The sequence below is a fragment of the Siphateles boraxobius genome, unplaced genomic scaffold (assembly GCF_051911475.1).
Source record: "Siphateles boraxobius isolate OS27281-9 unplaced genomic scaffold, OSU_SipBor_1 77, whole genome shotgun sequence".
NCBI lineage: Eukaryota > Metazoa > Chordata > Actinopteri > Cypriniformes > Leuciscidae > Siphateles > Siphateles boraxobius.
Window position 1 is genome coordinate 3,636,581 of NW_027509205.1, and position 21,645 is coordinate 3,658,225.

A 21,645-nucleotide genomic window follows, 5' to 3' on the forward strand; every position below is an offset into this window, starting at 1 on the left:
GAATAATGGAGATTATTTGAAGAATGATGAAAAAAAAAACTAAAAAACAGCCCTACTTTTGCAGACTGGTCCTAGGTTGAGAGTTTTACATCTCTCAATCAACCACTGCAGTTCAATTCTCTGGACTTCCTAGGTCGTTAACTACCAGAAGAAGAGGAACTCGAACAGTCTGCTCTTTTAACCAGTGTGTCCAGGGGAGAGCGCGAACGCAGTCCCCCACTACCATAAATTATGCAGTCGAGATTCCCACATTTGGGGAATTCGCAGGGGTCAGCACAACCGGAGTGCAATGGCCGAGCCTCGCCCTGGGTGAACCACCTTCCTGATCATGGTGTCTCCCCTGCCAGGTAAGTATGAATTCCCAGGCCTCCCGTCAGAGGCACCGTGTCCCTCTCCGCAATCCTCACCAACGGTCGGACAATCAAACACACACCTGATTCAACTCATCAGCTCATTCGTAAAAACTCCAAGAGATAAGAGAGAGACATCAAAAACCTGCAGAGTCGGGCTCTTTTGCTGTTGTTGTTGTGGATGATGTTGTTTTCATGCTCCGGATCCATGAGCCAAAAATCAATTTCATACGCGGTCACCGGATAGTGGACGAATCAGATGTTAAACGAGATAAGAACAGAGTTGTTGTTTTTTTTTCCCTCTCACACCACCATTACCTGTATAGCATATGATCACCTACAACACCTTTAAAGCACCCATACACAGCAATATACGTTACTTCCATTAACACCTGCTGCCACACAAGACTAAAACATCTCTTTCATTGAACACAGTTTTTGGGGGTGCACCGTTCCCAGAAGTACTGCAATACCGGGTCGATGCGTGGAGTGGACGGAGCAAGCCCCTCTTCCATCTCCCAGTTCCAAAAATCAATTTAATATATGGTGCCCGGGTAGGGCACGTATCAGATATTAAACTGATAAGAACAGATACTACACTTGATCTTAGCCAAAAGGCCGAGAAGCGATGACACAATGACGCAGAGGCGGGGGAGCCGTCAAAGGCCACGCCCACCTGGGCCGTGGCGAGAGGGTCTAAAGGTCGCCAACAAACAAGCTCAGCTCACAGCAATACAAGCTCAGCTTGACTGTTGACACCGAAAATGGATCACAGCAGAGCGCACAACACGACACTTTGGAGTGCAACCTGGGATTTTGGACCAACAAACATTCTGCCCTAAAAGTGAGCGGGCAGACCAAAGCGTACGTCGTAGAGACTTGAAACTCTTGAGGGATGGTAGTACCCGCCCGGTCTACAACATCACCAAGGCTCGGCCCAATCGGCCCCAAGGTGGCGCTGCAGCGATCAGAAGTACGAAATGCCTCGTAACTCCTGAACCGTCCGTCGCAGACCCAAGTGTCTTACATCACCGGAATCCTTGGCTCGGGCCGAACACGACGCAGGCCTCGGATTCGATGGTTGCGCTGGCGAGATTTTCGGGTATTTGGGATTTTGTGAAAAAGCTACTTTTGCACACTAGTCCTAGGTCTTTCGCCCGATCTGACCCAAACCGGTGCAGAAAGATTCCCTGGAGTCTGATTGCCGACAGCGATGGGGAAAAAAGTCGGAATTTCGATTCACGTTGGCGACGGGACGCCAAAACGTTGGGGGTGGGCGAGGCGGGCTTTACTTAAATGGCCATAACTCTCCAACGGAATGAGACAATTACACCCAAGTCGGTACACCTGTGCACGGGCTCAGCCTGTGCTCAGGTGAAAAGGGATGTGGCGACTGGCCACTTGGTGGCGCTGTAAACAGTAAAAACAACAACATGAATACGGCCATAGGCGACTGTATGTCAGGTGATTTTTCACACATGCACAAGGTATTCATACCACATGATAGAACTCCTCATTCGGAACAACTTTGCTTCTAGGACCACTGCTGCCAATAAAAGCGCTGGTTGAATAATGGAGATTATTTGAAGAATGATGAAAAATAAAACTAAAAAACAGCCCTACTTTTGCAGACTGGTCCTAGGTTGAGAGTTTTACATCTCTCGATCAACCACTGCAGTTCAATTCTCTGGACTTCCTAGGTCGTTAACTACCAGAAGAAGAGGAACTCGAACAGTCTGCTCTTTTAACCAGTGTGTCCAGGGGAGAGCGCGAACGCAGTCCCCCACTACTATAAATTATGCAGTCGAGATTCCCACATTTGGGGAATTCGCAGGGGTCAGCACAACCGGAGTGCAATGGCCGAGCCTCGCCCTGGGTGAACCACCTTCCTGATCATGGTGTCTCCCCTGCCAGGTAAGTATGAATTCCCAGGCCTCCCGTCAGAGGCACCGTGTCCCTCTCCGCAATCCTCACCAACGGTCGGACAATCAAACACACACCTGATTCAACTCATCAGCTCATTCGTAAAAACTCCAAGAGATAAGAGAGAGACATCAAAAAAATGCAGAGTCGGGCTCTTTTGCTGTTGTTGTTGTGGATGATGTTGTTTTCATGCTCCGGATCCATGAGCCAAAAATCAATTTCATACGCGGTCACCGGATAGTGGACGAATCAGATGTTAAACGAGATAAGAACAGAGTTGTTGTTTTTTTTTCCCTCTCACACCACCATTACCTGTATAGCATATGATCACCTACAACACCTTTAAAGCACCCATACACAGCAATATACGTTACTTCCATTAACACCTGCTGCCACACAAGACTAAAACATCTCTTTCATTGAACACAGTTTTTGGGGGTGCACCGTTCCCAGAAGTACTGCAATACCGGGTCGATGCGTGGAGTGGACGGAGCAAGCCCCTCTTCCATCTCCCAGTTCCAAAAATCAATTTAATATATGGTGCCCGGGTAGGGCACGTATCAGATATTAAACTGATAAGAACAGATACTACACTTGATCTTAGCCAAAAGGCCGAGAAGCGATGACACAATGACGCAGAGGCGGGGGAGCCGTCAAAGGCCACGCCCACCTGGGCCGTGGCGAGAGGGTCTAAAGGTCGCCAACAAACAAGCTCAGCTCACAGCAATACAAGCTCAGCTTGACTGTTGACACCGAAAATGGATCACAGCAGAGCGCACAACACGACACTTTGGAGTGCAACCTGGGATTTTGGACCAACAAACATTCTGCCCTAAAAGTGAGCGGGCAGACCAAAGCGTACGTCGTAGAGACTTGAAACTCTTGAGGGATGGTAGTACCCGCCCGGTCTACAACATCACCAAGGCTCGGCCCAATCGGCCCCAAGGTGGCGCTGCAGCGATCAGAAGTACGAAATGCCTCGTAACTCCTGAACCGTCCGTCGCAGACCCAAGTGTCTTACATCACCGGAATCCTTGGCTCGGGCCGAACAAGACGCAGGCCTCGGATTCGATGGTTGCGCTGGCGAGATTTTCGGGTATTTGGGATTTTGTGAAAAAGCTACTTTTGCACACTAGTCCTAGGTCTTTCGCCCGATCTGACCCAAACCGGTGCAGAAAGATTCCCTGGAGTCTGATTGCCGACAGCGATGGGGAAAAAAGTCGGAATTTCGATTCACGTTGGCGACGGGACGCCAAAACGTTGGGAGTGGGCGAGGCGGGCTTTACTTAAATGGCCATAACTCTCCAACGGAATGAGACAATTACACCCAAGTCGGTACACCTGTGCACGGGCTCAGCCTGTGCTCAGGTGAAAAGGGATGTGGCGACTGGCCACTTGGTGGCGCTGTAAACAGTAAAAACAACAACATGAATACGGCCATAGGCGACTGTATGTCAGGTGATTTTTCACACATGCACAAGGTATTCATACCACATGATAGAACTCCTCATTCGGAACAACTTTGCTTCTAGGACCACTGCTGCCAATAAAAGCGCTGGTTGAATAATGGAGATTATTTGAAGAATGATGAAAAAAAAAACTAAAAAACAGCCCTACTTTTGCAGACTGGTCCTAGGTTGAGAGTTTTACATCTCTCGATCAACCACTGCAGTTCAATTCTCTGGACTTCCTAGGTCGTTAACTACCAGAAGAAGAGGAACTCGAACAATCTGCTCTTTTAACCAGTGTGTCCAGGGGAGAGCGCGAACGCAGTCCCCCACTACCATAAATTATGCAGTCGAGATTCCCACATTTGGGGAATTCGCAGGGGTCAGCACAACCGGGGTGCAATGGCCGAGCCTCGCCCTGGGTGAACCACCTTCCTGATCATGGTGTCTCCCCTGCCAGGTAAGTATGAATTCCCAGGCCTCCCGTCAGAGGCACCGTGTCCCTCTCCGCAATCCTCACCAACGGTCGGACAATCAAACACACACCTGATTCAACTCATCAGCTCATTCGTAAAAACTCCAAGAGATAAGAGAGAGACATCAAAAACCTGCAGAGTCGGGCTCTTTTGCTGTTGTTGTTGTGGATGATGTTGTTTTCATGCTCCGGATCCATGAGCCAAAAATCAATTTCATACGCGGTCACCGGATAGTGGACGAATCAGATGTTAAACGAGATAAGAACAGAGTTGTTGTTTTTTTTTCACTCTCACACCACCATTACCTGTATAGCATATGATCACCTACAACACCTTTAAAGCACCCATACACAGCAATATACGTTACTTCCATTAACACCTGCTGCCACACAAGACTAAAACATCTCTTTCATTGAACACAGTTTTTGGGGGTGCACCGTTCCCAGAAGTACTGCAATACCGGGTCGATGCGTGGAGTGGACGGAGCAAGCCCCTCTTCCATCTCCCAGTTCCAAAAATCAATTTAATATATGGTGCCCGGGTAGGGCACGTATCAGATATTAAACTGATAAGAACAGATTTTTTTTTATTTATTTTTTTATTATATTATTTCTCATACATTCTACATATATCCATCACATTACAATTCAAACAAATTTTTCCACCTTTCTCTAGCAGCATGTTTGCCCCACCTTTGACAATCCCACCTAATCCTTCCCCTTAATTCAGCCTCCACACCCCGTATTACTCCCTCTGCCGAATTTTTCCCCTTCCCCCTACTTATACATTTCCTTTCTTCCCACAGTCCTTTCTTTATCAAATTCATTATTAACCAAAGCAAAAAGATATCTTTCCCTTCACCCCTCTTGCACCTAATGCCCTCCATTATATTCTCACTAGAAACCTTAAAGCTACCTGAAATCATTCTTAATAACCTCCACACTTTGTCCACACTCTCTGAGCAAAGGCACACTCCCAAAATGCGTGCCTGATAGTCTCTTCTCCAGAACACCCCTCTCTAGGACAACTTCCATCCTTAGCTAACCCATGCCTGTACATAATCTCTTTCACTGGTAGACGCCTCAAAAAACATAACCAATTAAGATCTTTTAAACTATTCTCAAGGTTTTTTGGCTGAATATTCGTCCACACCAACTGCGGAACCCCAACCTGAACTACACTGGACACCCTTTCTCTTACCATCCCATACAACTTCCTCTGCTCCAAACAAACTTCCACCTCCTTACTCTCAGGATATTTACTCATCCACCTAGCGGCATGCTTGTAGTGCCAAGGCTGCACCTCTGCTCTTGGACCATCGTTGGACCACCTCATTACATGCCTCGCCTGATAGGAAAAAAACAACCTAAGAAAAAACCATGATGGATGCTTCAATGGCTCAGCTAACTGTGCTAGAATGGAAGACACAAACAAGCAGTCAAGTTTTAAAGGTATATGAGGCACATCCCGTCCTCCTTTGCTAACAGGGTTGAACATTTCAGGCCTCTTCACGTATTCATACCTACCACCCCAAACAAAATTAAATAGTAACCTCATTACCACCTTCCTCATACATGCTGGTAAAGGATAAATGTAAGCTAAATACTGAAACACGGGCAACACATCCATCTTCAATATCAAAACCTTCCCCATCAATGTTAACCTCCGCCCCTTCCATCTAGCCAGCCTCATCTGTACTGATGCAATACGGCCAATCCAGTTCAGAGTTGCTGACCCTTCATTCTGAAAATGTATGCCCAAAATTTTAACAGGGCCCTCACACACCTGCAGACCACCAATTCCATCTAGTCTCTGTTTAAACCTTCCAAAGAACTTGACAGATGACTTTGAAATGTTTAAGCAAGCCCCAGACGCTAAAGAAAACTCCCCAAATAAGTACAAGGCTCTTTCAAGACACTTATCTGACTCCAACAGCAACGTAGTGTCATCCGCATACTGTGATAACTTAACTACAGTACCCTTGCTGCCAGGTATCGTCAAGCCCTTTATCCTACCATCTATTCTGATTGCCTCTGCCACCGGCTCCATATAAAGAATAAAGAGTAATGGTGAGAGAGGACACCCCTGCCTCACTCCCTCCCTTATCTCAAAACCCTGGCCTAACCTCCCATTCACCTGGACCAAACAACTAGCTTCTTTATACAGCGTTCTAATCCATCCTATGAAGACTTCCCCAAATCCCATCCTCTCCATAACCTTGAACATAAACCATCTATTCACCCTATCAAATGCTTTAGCTAGATCTAGACTAACCACCATCAATGGAAGGTCCCTATCTTCAGCCCACGCAATGGCATCCCTAATAAGCTGCAAGTTCCATTTAGTACTGCGACCCACTACCCCACATGTTTGATCCACATGCACTACTTGAGGTAGGGCTTTCTTCAGTCTGTCTGCCAAAAGTTTTGCTATGATTTTGTAGTCCACAGTTAGCATTGTAAGCGGCCTATAATTAGCTATATCTGCCCTTTCACCTTTTTTATAAAGAAGGGTCATAACCCCGATTGACATTGAGCCTTTTATTTTTTTGTTCTCCAACACTCTCTAACCATCTCCACCAAATAAGGGCCTAATATATTGAAAAATCTGACATAAAATTCAACCGGTAAGCCATCAACCCCTGGTACTTTACCTTTACCCATCCGCTTCAATACTCCCTCGACCTCTTCGATTGTTATAGGGGAGCTCAACTCTTCCTTTACATCCTCCGGAACTGTATTTGCCAGAAATTTAACAAACATTTCACTTTTCTCCACAACTATATTTCTCTCACTAAAAAACTGTTTGAAATGCTCTTCTACATATCCACTTATTTTCTCTATTTTCGTCAAAATCACTCCCTCCTTATCTTTTAACTCAACAATTGCTTGCTTCTCTTTACGATCCCTCACAGATCTAAAAAGGGCTGCATTACAACTTTCCCCGTTCTCTCGAGTCTCCTGTCTTCTTTTAAACAAAAACCTTTTAGCTTGGTCTTCATAAATCAACCTTATCTGTCTCTTCAGGGAATGAACCATGTCCCAGTCAAAAGTACCCCCAACATTGTACTCTTCAAACTTCAACTCTAAATCTCTTTGCAAAGTTCCTGCCTGTCTCCAAATCTTCCTCATCCTTCTTTTACAGTATTTAACAATCCATTCCTTTGAGCGACTCTTAACCATTTCCCACCATCCCCCGACATCGCTATACAGGACCTTTAACCCCTCCAACCCCCTAAAAAAGAATACATACTCATCACAAAATTGTTTCTCCTTCAATACCTCAATATTCATCCTCCAGTACCCCTTACCAAACATTAAATTATTCCCTTTAACTACAAACCAAACCATTTCATGATCAGAAAAAAACACAGGCCTTACTCCACCCCTTTCCAAAACAAAAGTCTTAGAAAAAAAAACATAATCTAACCTTTTCTCCACCCCTCTAGAGTTCCTCCACGTTGTTACACAAACCTTTGGATTAACCCCTTGGCCCCCATCTACCAACCCATGCCCTTGCAGAACCCCTTCCAACACCGTCAGACTGCTGTCCTCTATATCTTTCAATTGCAAATTAAAATCCCCTCCCATTATAATTTGCTTATTGGTGGCACAAACTGTTAACAACATTTCAAACATTTCCTTTCTCTCATCAACAGTTTGAGGAGCGTAAACTGAAAGCAATCTATATTCTCCCCCCCTCCACTTTACATCAGCCCCAATCACCCTCCCCGGAGAAACAATGAAATGATTTATGACTTCAATCTCTTTATCCCAAAACAAAATCCCGACCCCTGAAGAATAAACCCCCCCCCCACACTCCATACTGCTCCACCTCTCCCCCACTCTTTTGTAAATTTCCTAGAATCCTCTAGACTCTTTAAATGAACTTCTTGTAAAAAAAACACATTACACCTATAATTTCCTAAAAAAGAAAAAACAGCTTTACGCTTCACCGAGTCCCTAATACCTCTAACATTTATGGACCCCACAGTCAATTCATCACTGCAGAACATTTATTCTGCCAGTGGAGTACCCTTTGTCTCTTGTCCCTCCAAACTTGTGGACCCAGTGTCACTGACAACCAAATCCGACCAGCGAATAGGAACCTCGCTAAGGCCCACTGAATCATCCATCTGATCCTCATCTTCGCTGCTAACTTTCCCCTCTGTCAGCAGAAATAAGGGCCTAATATTGTCCATCTCAAGCCCCTCTTGACTGTCTGTGGACGAGGATTCCTCCGAAAAGCTTAACTTTAGCATCTTTTCAGCTCTCGCCCTCTTGCCTGGTCTCTCCTTTATCTTTTCTGCCTTCCTAACCAGCTGACTTTCTTCTCCTCTCGATCCCTCTAGGAGGCCTTGTCCCTCCACCTCCATCACGCTTTCCACGTCATTTGGGCGCTGCTCTGCGACTCTGAAATGTTCCCCGTTCAATGCCTCCAAGAAAGCAACCATCACATCTTCCACTTCCTCAGTCGCATTACCTTCCACCGCCGCTTTGGCCCCCTCCTTTCCCTCCACAACCACCATCTTCTCCTTTACATGTTGCACCATGACATCTTGTTGGCCAACCTCCTCCATCTGTCTCTCTGTTTCTCCCACACCCCATCCTCTGCCATGCTGCCTCCGACCCACCTTACAAACCTTCATCAAGTGGTCTAATGAGCCGCAGCTGTGGCAAGTCTTAGGAACGCTGCAATCTTTTGCCGTGTGACCAAGCTTGGAACACCGCCGACATCTTTCTTCACCACACCTGCCATCAACGTGCCCGTACCGTCTACACCTCCTACAAAAAGGGGGCTGCCGAGAGTAGAACAGAAAACCTTTATCAGCCCTAATGTTGAAATATGCAGGAGGGTGCATCAACCCCTCAAAACCACTCTCGTCAGTTCTTAGAAGAACTTGGAATTGTCTTTTCCCAGTCCATAAACCAACACCATCTTTTAAATATCTTGCAGGTGTGAGGACTTCAGCATAATTAGCAAGGAACGTCATCAATGCTTCATCAGTAACGTATGGATTGAACATGTGCAAAGTGATGACTCTGAAATTGGGTCTGTCAAGGCTTACCACATTGAATTTCCCCATGATACCTTCTTTGCCAATCTTTCCAACTTTATCCATCACATCTTTGTACATTTCCACAGTACTCAGCGTTACATCAAAGCATTTTTCCATTCTGTTGGTCTGCAAGCAGTACACGTCCTCCACTTTCAACTTCATCTTGTCCAAAAGTATAACCCGTGCAAACACTTCTCTTTCCATCATCTCCATCACAGGCTCCTTCATTTGGAAACGCAACGTATTTCTCAGTCCCGCCCTTGGGACTGAAGGCGCAGCTGCACCTGCCATCATTCCTTCTCCAAAGATCAAAAAGACAACCACTTGATCTTAGCCAAAAGGCCGAGAAGCGATGACACAATGACGCAGAGGCGGGGGAGCCGTCAAAGGCCACGCCCACCTGGGCCGTGGCGAGAGGGTCTAAAGGTCGCCAACAAACAAGCTCAGCTCACAGCAATACAAGCTCAGCTTGACTGTTGACACCGAAAATGGATCACAGCAGAGCGCACAACACGACACTTTGGAGTGCAACCTGGGATTTTGGACCAACAAACATTCTGCCCTAAAAGTGAGCGGGCAGACCAAAGCGTACGTCGTAGAGACTTGAAACTCTTGAGGGATGGTAGTACCCGCCCGGTCTACAACATCACCAAGGCTCGGCCCAATCGGCCCCAAGGTGGCGCTGCAGCGATCAGAAGTACGAAATGCCTCGTAACTCCTGAACCGTCCGTCGCAGACCCAAGTGTCTTACATCACCGGAATCCTTGGCTCGGGCCGAACAAGACGCAGGCCTCGGATTCGATGGTTGCGCTGGCGAGATTTTCGGGTATTTGGGATTTTGTGAAAAAGCTACTTTTGCACACTAGTCCTAGGTCTTTCGCCCGATCTGACCCAAACCGGTGCAGAAAGATTCCCTGGAGTCTGATTGCCGACAGCGATGGGGAAAAAAGTCGGAATTTCGATTCACGTTGGCGACGGGACGCCAAAACGTTGGGAGTGGGCGAGGCGGGCTTTACTTAAATGGCCATAACTCTCCAACGGAATGAGACAATTACACCCAAGTCGGTACACCTGTGCACGGGCTCAGCCTGTGCTCAGGTGAAAAGGGATGTGGTGACTGGCCACTTGGTGGCGCTGTAAACAGTAAAAACAACAACATGAATACGGCCATAGGCGACTGTATGTCAGGTGATTTTTCACACATGCACAAGGTATTCATACCACATGATAGAACTCCTCATTCGGAACAACTTTGCTTCTAGGACCACTGCTGCCAATAAAAGCGCTGGTTGAATAATGGAGATTATTTGAAGAATGATGAAAAAAAAACTAAAAAACAGCCCTACTTTTGCAGACTGGTCCTAGGTTGAGAGTTTTACATCTCTCGATCAACCACTGCAGTTAAATTCTCTGGACTTCCTAGGTCGTTAACTACCAGAAGAAGAGGAACTCGAACAATCTGCTCTTTTAACCAGTGTGTCCAGGGGAGAGCGCGAACGCAGTCCCCCACTACCATAAATTATGCAGTCGAGATTCCCACATTTGGGGAATTCGCAGGGGTCAGCACAACCGGGGTGCAATGGCCGAGCCTCGCCCTGGGTGAACCACCTTCCTGATCATGGTGTCTCCCCTGCCAGGTAAGTATGAATTCCCAGGCCTCCCGTCAGAGGCACCGTGTCCCTCTCCGCAATCCTCACCAACGGTCGGACAATCAAACACACACCTGATTCAACTCATCAGCTCATTCGTAAAAACTCCAAGAGATAAGAGAGAGACATCAAAAACCTGCAGAGTCGGGCTCTTTTGCTGTTGTTGTTGTGGATGATGTTGTTTTCATGCTCCGGATCCATGAGCCAAAAATCAATTTCATACGCGGTCACCGGATAGTGGACGAATCAGATGTTAAACGAGATAAGAACAGAGTTGTTGTTTTTTTTTCACTCTCACACCACCATTACCTGTATAGCATATGATCACCTACAACACCTTTAAAGCACCCATACACAGCAATATACGTTACTTCCATTAACACCTGCTGCCACACAAGACTAAAACATCTCTTTCATTGAACACAGTTTTTGGGGGTGCACCGTTCCCAGAAGTACTGCAATACCGGGTCGATGCGTGGAGTGGACGGAGCAAGCCCCTGTTCCATCTCCCAGTTCCAAAAATCAATTTAATATATGGTGCCCGGGTAGGGCACGTATCAGATATTAAACTGATAAGAACAGATTTTTTTTTTTTTTTTTTTTTATTAAATTCCATCCCTTACATACATGCACTAAAAGGTTTTTTCAATACAAAATTTCAACACAAAGGTTACTAACATGTTGTCACCTAGGGCCCCTTTTAGTCCTATCATTCCCTCCCACTCAAACATCTTTCTATTTCCCTCTTAATCCTCTCTTCTTCCACCAGCACTCGTACCCTTGTCAATACACATTGAAGAATTGATTTAGAAACCAGCCCTGATTGCTTTGCCCTTAACATTGAGGTCCTATGATTCCACAAAAATCTCTTCCCTTCTGATATTATTATCCACACTACTTTTCTCAAATCAGCCCTCTGTCGCTCCAAACCCTCCCCATAAATTACCAGATTCCGGGTTAAAGGAGGGCCCTTCCATCCCTTCCACCACTGATACAATGAAGCCCAGAAAGCTGAGGAAACTGGACATGACCAAAAAACATGTTCTATTGTCTCCTCCCTCCCACACCCAATTGGGCATAACGGTGACTTTCCTTGTCCATGTCGATACAGCCTTTCTCTCACTGGCAAGCGTCCCAGGGCCCCCAACCAATGAAGGTCTCTGCAAGCCCCATCTACATATGAAGGCTGCAGCATTGCCCAATTCACCTTGACCGGCAGAAGTCTTTCTAATCCCCCTTCCCCCCTTCCCCTTTCCCTTAAACCTGTGTACAGTTCTTTATGATTCAACACTATTCCCCGATCCAAGCACCAAGGATGTTGATGCAGAAATTTAGCCAGCCACTGGTATTCCTCCGTCCTGTCCAAAGACCACGGAACCAGCCTGTCCCATGTAATCAAAGATCTCAAAGGGAAGGCTGCCCAGAACCTTGCAAAAAAATAGGCTCTATGGACCCTTATCTGTACAATTAGACGCGCCACAAACGATGTGAAAATAGCTGCAACCCACAAAGTGAAAAAAGGACACCCCTCCCACCCTTCTTAATATCTTGACCCACCTGAGCCCTGGATGCCATCTCGCTCCCACCCTTCCACAAAAAGGAGAAAACAAGCCCCTCCAACTCACGACCGCAGTCATAGGGAATAGGAAAAACATATGCCAAATAATTGACTGTAGGCAACAAATCCGCTTTTATCACTAAAGCCCGCCCTGACAGAGAGAGCTCTCTGGTTTTCCAAAGCCCTATTTTGGAGCGAATTTTCCCAATCAAAACCTTCCAGTTTTCCTTGGCACTATTCTGTCTGAAAAAACATACTCCCAAAACTTTCAGTCCATCTTCACATAGACTATATCCCTCAAAGGCAGTTTCCCTCCTAGCCCACTTCCCAACAAACATGACGGATGACTTTGACATGTTCACTTTCGCCCCTGTAGCCTTCCCAAAATCCCTTAAAATCCTATTTGATACCAAAAAATCCTGCTCTGTTGTTAAAAACAGTGTCATGTCATCTGCGTACATTGATACCTTTGCTCGCCTACCTCCAGCACCCGGCATGTGCAGGCCTGTGAACCCCTGCCATGCTCTTAACCGGGACGCCAGGGGCTCTAAAAACAAAATGTAAAGAAGAGGGGAGAGGGGACAACCCTGTCTTACTCCTCCCAACTGCTTTACAGCCTCAGTCAGGAAACCATTAACTTTGAATTTACTCATGGCCCCCTCATACAATAGACGCACCCACGCTCTAATGCTTGCCCCAAAACCTACCCTCTCAAGGATTTCGAACAAAAAGGAGAGACAAACTCTATCAAAGGCCTTTTCTTGGTCAATGCTCAAGATCGCTAACGGAAGTTGTCGTTGCTCAGCCCACCCTATAGCATCCCTTATTACAGTTAGATTCAAACTAATAGCACGTCCTGGTATCCCACAGGTCTGATCCGGATGTACTACCCTCCCCACCACAGACTTCATTCGCAGGGCTATGACTTTCGCAAGGATCTTATAATCTGTAGTGAGCAGAGTGATGGGCCTCCAGTTTGCCAGATCTTCCTTGTCCCCCTTCTTATAAAGAAGGGAGACATGCCCTGTCCTCATTGAAACTGGGAGTAACCCAGCCGCCAGGCTCTCAGTGTAGACCTCAACCAGGTCCTGTCCAATAAGTTGCCAAAAAGAGCAATATAGCTCAATTGGCAGCCCATCGCCACCTGGAGCAGTCCCTTTCCTAAGTGTTAACATTGCCTTCTCTACTTCCTGCCGTGACACCTCCCCTTCCAAAGCCGCAGCTTCCTCACTCTCCAAAGAATTCTCTAAACATTCCAAAAACACTCTTGCCCACGAATCTAAAGAACCCCGAGGGCTAAAAAGCTGTTTATAATAATCTTCTACAGTACTCAACATCTCAGCTGTCGATGTTACATCTCCATTCTCTGTCCTCAAGGTCTCCATACATTTCGTCTGCTGCTGTTTCTTTACAGCAGCAAAAAAATATTTCGATGGCCCTTCCTCTAAATTCCGTCTCCTTACACCCATTTCTAGCATAAATTTCTCTGCTTCTTTCATATAAACGTCTTTAACTTTTCCCTGAATGTCATGGAGCTTGCCCCCTACCTCTGCTACCTCCCTACCCTCCCGATTCCATAAAGACTGCATCTCGCTAAACCAACCACTAATGAGCCCTCGCCTTTTCGCTGCCTTAGCCCTCCCCCAACACCTACAGAAGTTTGCTATTCTCTCTTTAACTCCCTCCCACCACAGGGCCTGCGTTGCAAACAAACCCTTCAAATTCTGCCAGGCCCTGTATAGGTGCCTAAACACTTGACAGAACCACTCATCCTGAAGATAAGACCTATTCAACCTCCAAGACCCTCTTCCCCTCTGTGAGCCCCCAACATCCACCTCAACCCTTATCATACAATGATCAGACAACCAAACGGGCAACGTAGCAAATTGTTCCACCTTAACTCCCGCTGACAAAAACACATAATCCAAACGAGATGCATCCCCTCTACTATTCCTCCAAGTGTAGCCCTCCGACCCTCCCCCTGCTGCCTTGAAGGAATCACGAAAGGAAAAATGTTTAATTAAGTGAGCCAAATCCCCTTTTGGTTCTTTATCCAAAGAGACATTAAAGTCTCCCCCCAGAACAACCTTCCGGTTTGTATAAAATAAAGGTTTCAAAAAATTAAAGAAACCCACCCTTTCTTCTCTTTTACTAGGAGCATAGACATTAATCAATCTAACACTAACACCCCTCCATCTTACATCAGCATATAGCACCCTCCCAGGAACTACCATTCCACTCCCTTCTATGGTACATTCTTGGGAGTTGAAAAGTATACCCACCTCATCTGCCTTAACATTTCCCGTCCCCCACACTGATGGACCTCTTTCCCACTCCTCTGAAAAATTACATTCGTCTCTGCTGCCTTCTAAATGACATTCTTGTAGAAACATAATATCAAAACAAACCGAATTCAAAGACTCAAAAAAAGCTCTCCTTCGCTTTGCCATCTTTAAACCTCTTACATTGAGAGTGGCGACCCTTAGTCCCCTTTTTACAGGCATGCAGGAGAAAAAAAGAAATTTAATTAAAATGACAGTCTTTATTCCTTCCAGTCTGTACCCAAGGGCTGCCCACCCAAAACTCCTTCCCCTCCCCCCCTAGAACTTCCCTTCGCCCTTCTAGATACCACCTCCGACCACCCCTGAGAATCATCTCAAGTCTCCTCATACTCTCCCCACTCCATCCCCCCTCCCCCTTCATCTCCCTTCTCTAGAACTTCCTCCTCAAAACCTTTATCCCCTCCCACCCCCTTCCCAGAGTCATGCGACGATACCAAATCTTCTAAAGACACAAAGGCCTTTTCCAACTTTGAGCATTTTCTTTCCCTTTCCTCTTCTCCTCCACCATCTTCTTCCACCTCCCGCCGACGTCCTCTTCCCCCTGATGTTCCCATCGTACTGTCATCACCTCTGCTTTGCTCGGTTGTTATAATGTCTAGTGCATCAAGTTGTGTCCATGTGAACCTGACAGGGTCTTCTGAAAGTGACTTCTCCTGGGTGGCACTATTACCGGACCCTGCAGCCGTCCCGGAAAAGACTTCAGTAATATCGATGTCTGGCCAGGTTTGTCCAATACCTTGTGACTGTTCTCTTTCCTGAGATGCTCCTGAATACAACAGTTGATTCTCTTCTGCAGCAGCTGGTCTTTTATCCTGGCGCCCTACAAAGCTTTCCTCTGCCTCTTGCACCTCGTTTGTTTTCTTTTCATTCGCCATTTGGTTGACCGATGAAATGGATGGCCTGCTAAGAAGTGATTCCAGGTCTACTTGCAAGTCTTCCCCCTCCTTAAATAAACTGGCATAGCTCTTCTTTCTGGCTGGGCATCCTCGATATAAATGATCTTCGCTCCCACACAGACTACAATGTTTAGGCGCTGTACATGCCGCAGCCACATGATCCGCCTTCCCACAGAATCTGCATCTCTCTCCCTTGCAATCCACTTTCATATGACCCTGTCCTCCACACCTTCGGCAATACAAAGGCTGTCCCGGGTAGTGCAGGAAACCTCTGTTCGGTCCTATTGAAAAACTACCAGGAGGGTGCACCACGCTGCCAGCTGAAGAGGGGTCCAATCTCAACTTTACCAAGTACCTCCTCTTCCCATTCCATATTCCATGTCGATCTCTCAAACGCTCCCCTCCTCTCACATTCTCACAATACCTTGCAATAAAGGCCAGGACATCCCCATCCTCCACGAAGGGGTTATAGATGTGGATGGTAAGCGGGATAAATTCCTGAGTAAAGACTGGCTGAAGCTGCAGGCCTTCCAACATAATGTGTCCCTCTTTCTTTTTCCAGGCCTAAAAAAAAACAACGCAGTCTTTCAGAACAAAAACAGTTAAATCCATAAAGCCAGAAGCCACAAAATCCTGCAGGCAAAACACTTCAGAGGGCTGGATGTTGAACAGACCTTTCAAAATTTCTTTAACAAAGAAATCTCTGCCGAAGCGCTGTTTCACCGTATCTCCCGTATCCTTCTTCAACTCCACACGCACTGTATTCCTCAACCGCACCATCATGGCCGGCTCTCTTCCTTCGTTTTCCGGCATCACTTGATCTTAGCCAAAAGGCCGAGAAGCGATGATACAATGACGCAGAGGCGGGGGAGCCGTCAAAGGCCACGCCCACCTGGGCCGTGGCGAGAGGGTCTAAAGGTCGCCAACAAACAAGCTCAGCTCACAGCAATACAAGCTCAGCTTGACTGTTGACACCGAAAATGGATCACAGCAGAGCGCACAACACGACACTTTGGAGTGCAACCTGGGATTTTGGACCAACAAACATTCTGCCCTAAAAGTGAGCGGGCAGACCAAAGCGTACGTCGTAGAGACTTGAAACTCTTGAGGGATGGTAGTACCCGCCCGGTCTACAACATCACCAAGGCTCGGCCCAATCGGCCCCAAGGTGGCGCTGCAGCGATCAGAAGTACGAAATGCCTCGTAACTCCTGAACCGTCCGTCGCAGACCCAAGTGTCTTACATCACCGGAATCCTTGGCTCGGGCCGAACAAGACGCAGGCCTCGGATTCGATGGTTGCGCTGGCAAGATTTTCGGGTATTTGGGATTTTGTGAAAAAGCTACTTTTGCACACTAGTCCTAGGTCTTTCGCCCGATCTGACCCAAACCGGTGCAGAAAGATTCCCTGGAGTCTGATTGCCGACAGCGATGGGGAAAAAAGTCGGAATTTCGATTCACGTTGGCGACGGGACGCCAAAACGTTGGGAGTGGGCGAGGCGGGCTTTACTTAAATGGCCATAACTCTCCAACGGAATGAGACAATTACACCCAAGTCGGTACACCTGTGCACGGGCTCAGCCTGTGCTCAGGTGAAAAGGGATGTGGCGACTGGCCACTTGGTGGCGCTGTAAACAGTAAAAACAACAACATGAATACGGCCATAGGCGACTGTATGTCAGGTGATTTTTCACACATGCACAAGGTATTCATACCACATGATAGAACTCCTCATTCAGAACAACTTTGCTTCTAGGACCACTGCTGCCAATAAAAGCGCTGGTTGAATAATGGAGATTATTTGAAGAATGATGAAAAAAAAAACTAAAAAACAGCCCTACTTTTGCAGACTGGTCCTAGGTTGAGAGTTTTACATCTCTCGATCAACCACTGCAGTAAAATTCTCTGGACTTCCTAGGTCGTTAACTACCAGAAGAAGAGGAACTCGAACAATCTGCTCTTTTAACCAGTGTGTCCAGGGGAGAGCGCGAACGCAGTCCCCCACTACCATAAATTATGCAGTCGAGATTCCCACATTTGGGGAATTCGCAGGGGTCAGCACAACCGGAGTGCAATGGCCGAGCCTCGCCCTGGGTGAACCACCTTCCTGATCATGGTGCCTCCCCTGCCAGGTAAGTATGAATTCCCAGGCCTCCCGTCAGAGGCACCGTGTCCCTCTCCGCAATCCTCACCAACGGTCGGACAATCAAACACACACCTGATTCAACTCATCAGCTCATTCGTAAAAACTCCAAGAGATAAGAGAGAGACATCAAAAACCTGCAGAGTCGGGCTCTTTTGCTGTTGTTGTTGTGGATGATGTTGTTTTCATGCTCCGGATCCATGAGCCAAAAATCAATTTCATACGCGGTCACCGGATAGTGGACGAATCAGATGTTAAACGAGATAAGAACAGAGTTGTTTTTTTTTTTTTCCTCTCACACCACCATTACCTGTATAGCATATGATCACCTACAACACCTTTAAAGCACCCATACACAGCAATATACGTTACTTCCATTAACACCTGCTGCCACACAAGACTAAAACATCTCTTTCATTGAACACAGTTTTTGGGGGTGCACCGTTCCCAGAAGTACTGCAATACCGGGTCGATGCGTGGAGTGGACGGAGCAAGCCCCTCTTCCATCTCCCAGTTCCAAAAATCAATTTAATATATGGTGCCCGGGTAGGGCACGTATCAGATATTAAACTGATAAGAACAGATTTTTTCTTTTGAAAAAGTTTTATTGTCACAAGTTTTCATTCCATGTTTTCCATTTACATTTTTTTTTTTTTTTTTTAAATCAAGTATTTATTTACACATCTTAAAACAACAAAACAAACAAATAAAAGGACACAATTTATAGTTAAAAATCAATTATTGATTGTGTGTTGTGTAAAAGTCCATGTATGTTAATATTTGTGTTGTTTTAAAGGAAACGTAAATGGATTAAAATAAATAGGAATAAAACATAAAAACAATAGAACAATAAAACATGCCAAATAAAACATCTCTTGTACAGGATCGAGGGTGAGTCCCTATCAAGATTGTCCATTCACTCCAGGTCTCCAGAACAGGCCCCAGACTCCCCGCTTCTGGTGCCCAGCGGAGATCCCCTCTCCTCCGGCCCGCTGGCCCGCTGTTCCCGTAGCCGGTGTGGTGAGGGTGCATCTACGGGCGGCCAGGGTCGGTGGCGGCCGGGACCTTCTACGTGTGACCCCGGCCCCCCCATCCGAATAACGACGTGCGGCCCACCCTGCAGCGTTGATCTTATTTTCTGCTCGCATGCGCGGAGGGGGACCGTCACGCGTTTCCCCACCAGCAGATTTCTGGTGACCCAGATGGCATCCTTGATCACGTTTAGGGTGAGCCAGAGCGAGGAAAATTTTGGTTGTGTCAGCTCCTTCAAGCCCTGACCCACCCCCAGGATGGCGAGCTTGTAGTCCACCTGGGCCCCACCCGCTGGCAGGCACGGGAAAAACAGGGGGCCGGTCTTGGCCCACAGGTCCCGCGCAGCGCCGCACTCCCAGAGCAGATGTCGAACGGTCTCCGGGGAACCACATCCGGACCGTGGGCAGGTGGAGTTTTTGGCCATGCCTCTGGAGTGCATAACCGCCCTGACCGGGAGGATCTCATGGGCCACCATCCACGACAAGTCTTTAAGCCTGTTCTGGAGAGCTGGGTGGGCTGCGTTCCTCCAAACATCTTTGGCCTCACCTAGTGTGAGGCCTGGAACCGGGCTCACCGATTCTCGATCCTGCACAAGAGAGATAAGAGATTTGTGATTAGTTAAAACAGTGGCATCATTTGTCTCTAAAAGGTATTTCTTTAAAAATTTCTTAATAAAACTATGCTCTTTTGACAAATTAAAAGACACTGGACTTTTAAGATCAATGGGTAAAATTTTCAAAGTTCTTAGGTATGACCCCATCCAGAATCGGGTCATGGCTGCTGTCTTGTGTTCTCTGGATGGGGTCAGTGCGTACTGGATGTGGAGGGCGGCAAAGCGGCTGCCTAAAAACAGGTGGGGGTCTGGGAGGCCTTTCCCTCCATTTTCTTTTTCCTTTTTGACGACCTCCCTCTTTAGTCGTTCCCACTTGGACCCCCACAGGAAATAAAATACCGCCCTCTCCAGGTTGGCCAGGAATCGTCTTGGGGGACTAAAAACAGAACAGACAAGTAAAATTAGTGGTAAAATCACTGCTTTAAAAATTAAAATCTTGCCTTCAAACGTCAATTGTCTCAGTCCCCAAAAGCCCAGTCTTTGTCTGACTTTCCCTAACATGTCAGTCCAGTTTCCTTGTCCTCCACCCTCTCTGTCAAATTTTACACCTAAAATTTTCAAATCATTGTCTTTAAAATCCAAATCTAATCCAGCTGTGTCTACGTTCCCCCACGGCCCGAAGAGCTGGGCCTCGGACTTACTCCTATTGAGCTTGGCGCCCGAGGCCCGACCGTACCAGTCAGTCAAGTCCATTGCTCTTCGTACTGATACAAGGTCAGTCGCTAAAAGGGTCACGTCATCCATATATAAAACACAGGTCGCCGTCAGTCCACCAGTCCCTGGGATGTCTAGTCCTTTAATCCATTTATCCCTTCTCAAGATTTGTGCCAGTGGCTCAATACAAGCCACATACAGAAGGGGAGATAAAGGACACCCCTGACGGACGCCGCTGTAGAGATTTACAGCTTTGGATAAATGCCCGTTAACCAAAATTCTGCTAGACAGCTCGTTGTACAGCAGTCCCACCCAGGCTATAAACCTCCCAGGAAAACCCATTTTTTCCAGTACCTGGAACAGGTACTGGTGCGAGACGCGATCAAAGGCTTTTTCGAAATCTAAATTTAGGACTACTAGCCGAATGTTTCTGTCTCTCGCAAAACAGATGGCGTCTCTGATCAGTACCAGGCTGTCCGTGATCTTCCTGCCGGGCACAGCGCATGCTTGATCCAGGTGGATTACGTCCTCTAAAACAGTCGACATACGTGTAGCTAAAATCTTACTAAAAAGTTTACAATCATAATTTAAAAGAGTGATTGGTCGCCAGTTTCTCAGGTCAGTCTTGTCCCCTTTTTTGTATAGTAATGTAACTATCCCTACTCTAAAGCTGTCTGGAAGTCTGTCAAGAGTCTCAAGTTCTTTAAAAACTGTCAATAAGTCGTGTGCTAAAATGTCCCAGAAAGTCAGATAAAACTCAAAGGGGAGTCCATCCAAGCCTGGGGACTTCCCCTTTTTAAAACCTTTTAGCGCTTTGTGCATTTCTAAAAGAGTAAAATCTTGGGATAAAAGCACATCTGGACTCTTTACCTTTTTGTCTAAAAACCCTAAAACTTCCTCTAAGATGCCATTGTGTACCTCTTTAGTGCTGTATAAATTATTGTAAAAACTTTCAATTTCCCCTAAAATCAGATCTGTTGTATTTACCTCCCCACCTGTAAAAGTTTTTAAAGTATTAATTGACCCTCCCCGTGTTATTGTCTTTTTAAAAAAATATCTAGTACACTTTTCCCCTTCTTCTATTTCTCTCTCCTTACATCTTAAAATGACACCTTTAGTCTTTGTTTCGGACAAATCTGACATTTCTTTCTTTACTTCTTTAATTTCTTCTGTAAAATCCAATCCACTGTTTAAAAGGTTAAAATATCTCTGCAGTCTTTTTTGCAGCCCCATCATGCGTCTTTTTTCTTTATTCTTTTTTTCTTTTCCAATTTGTTTAAAAAACCGTCCTGTCCTTTGTTTCACCATCTCCCACCACTGTGCACGTGAGTCGAAAAAGTCTTGGAGGGTCTGCCATTGGCTGAACTGCTCCCTATATTCACTAATCACTTCCTCATCCTCTAATAGGGAGCAGTTCAGCTTCCACAGCCCTCCCCCTACGGTCACACCCGTGGGTAGTGAAAGGGTGCAGGAGAGCATCATGTGATCAGAAAAGAAGAGGGGG

General features: G+C 46.5%; 7 non-coding genes and 3 pseudogenes across 7 annotated transcripts; all 10 read right to left on the bottom strand.

The window, feature by feature from the left end:
* Positions 1-191: 191 nt before the first annotated feature.
* On the bottom strand, positions 192-355 carry LOC143726535 (U1 spliceosomal RNA). Its single transcript, XR_013198775.1, has one exon. It is a non-coding gene; the product is annotated as a U1 spliceosomal RNA (small nuclear RNA).
* Positions 356-789: 434 nt separating this feature from the next.
* Positions 790-980, bottom strand: LOC143727039 (U2 spliceosomal RNA). The gene has a single exon (XR_013199250.1). It is a non-coding gene; the product is annotated as a U2 spliceosomal RNA (small nuclear RNA).
* Positions 981-2,108: 1,128 nt separating this feature from the next.
* Positions 2,109-2,272, bottom strand: LOC143726910 (U1 spliceosomal RNA). Its single transcript, XR_013199133.1, has one exon. It is a non-coding gene; the product is annotated as a U1 spliceosomal RNA (small nuclear RNA).
* A 434-nt stretch (positions 2,273-2,706) lies between these two features.
* On the bottom strand, positions 2,707-2,897 carry LOC143727040 (U2 spliceosomal RNA). The gene has a single exon (XR_013199251.1). It is a non-coding gene; the product is annotated as a U2 spliceosomal RNA (small nuclear RNA).
* A 1,128-nt stretch (positions 2,898-4,025) lies between these two features.
* On the bottom strand, positions 4,026-4,189 carry LOC143726882 (U1 spliceosomal RNA). The gene has a single exon (XR_013199107.1). It is a non-coding gene; the product is annotated as a U1 spliceosomal RNA (small nuclear RNA).
* A 434-nt stretch (positions 4,190-4,623) lies between these two features.
* LOC143727461 (U2 spliceosomal RNA) lies at positions 4,624-4,804 on the bottom strand (annotated as a pseudogene).
* A 5,933-nt stretch (positions 4,805-10,737) lies between these two features.
* On the bottom strand, positions 10,738-10,901 carry LOC143726883 (U1 spliceosomal RNA). The gene has a single exon (XR_013199108.1). It is a non-coding gene; the product is annotated as a U1 spliceosomal RNA (small nuclear RNA).
* Positions 10,902-11,335: 434 nt separating this feature from the next.
* On the bottom strand, positions 11,336-11,548 carry LOC143727414 (U2 spliceosomal RNA; annotated as a pseudogene).
* Positions 11,549-17,675: 6,127 nt separating this feature from the next.
* Positions 17,676-17,839, bottom strand: LOC143726878 (U1 spliceosomal RNA). Its single transcript, XR_013199103.1, has one exon. It is a non-coding gene; the product is annotated as a U1 spliceosomal RNA (small nuclear RNA).
* A 434-nt stretch (positions 17,840-18,273) lies between these two features.
* Positions 18,274-18,448, bottom strand: LOC143727294 (U2 spliceosomal RNA; annotated as a pseudogene).
* Between the last annotated feature and the right edge of the window lie 3,197 nt (positions 18,449-21,645).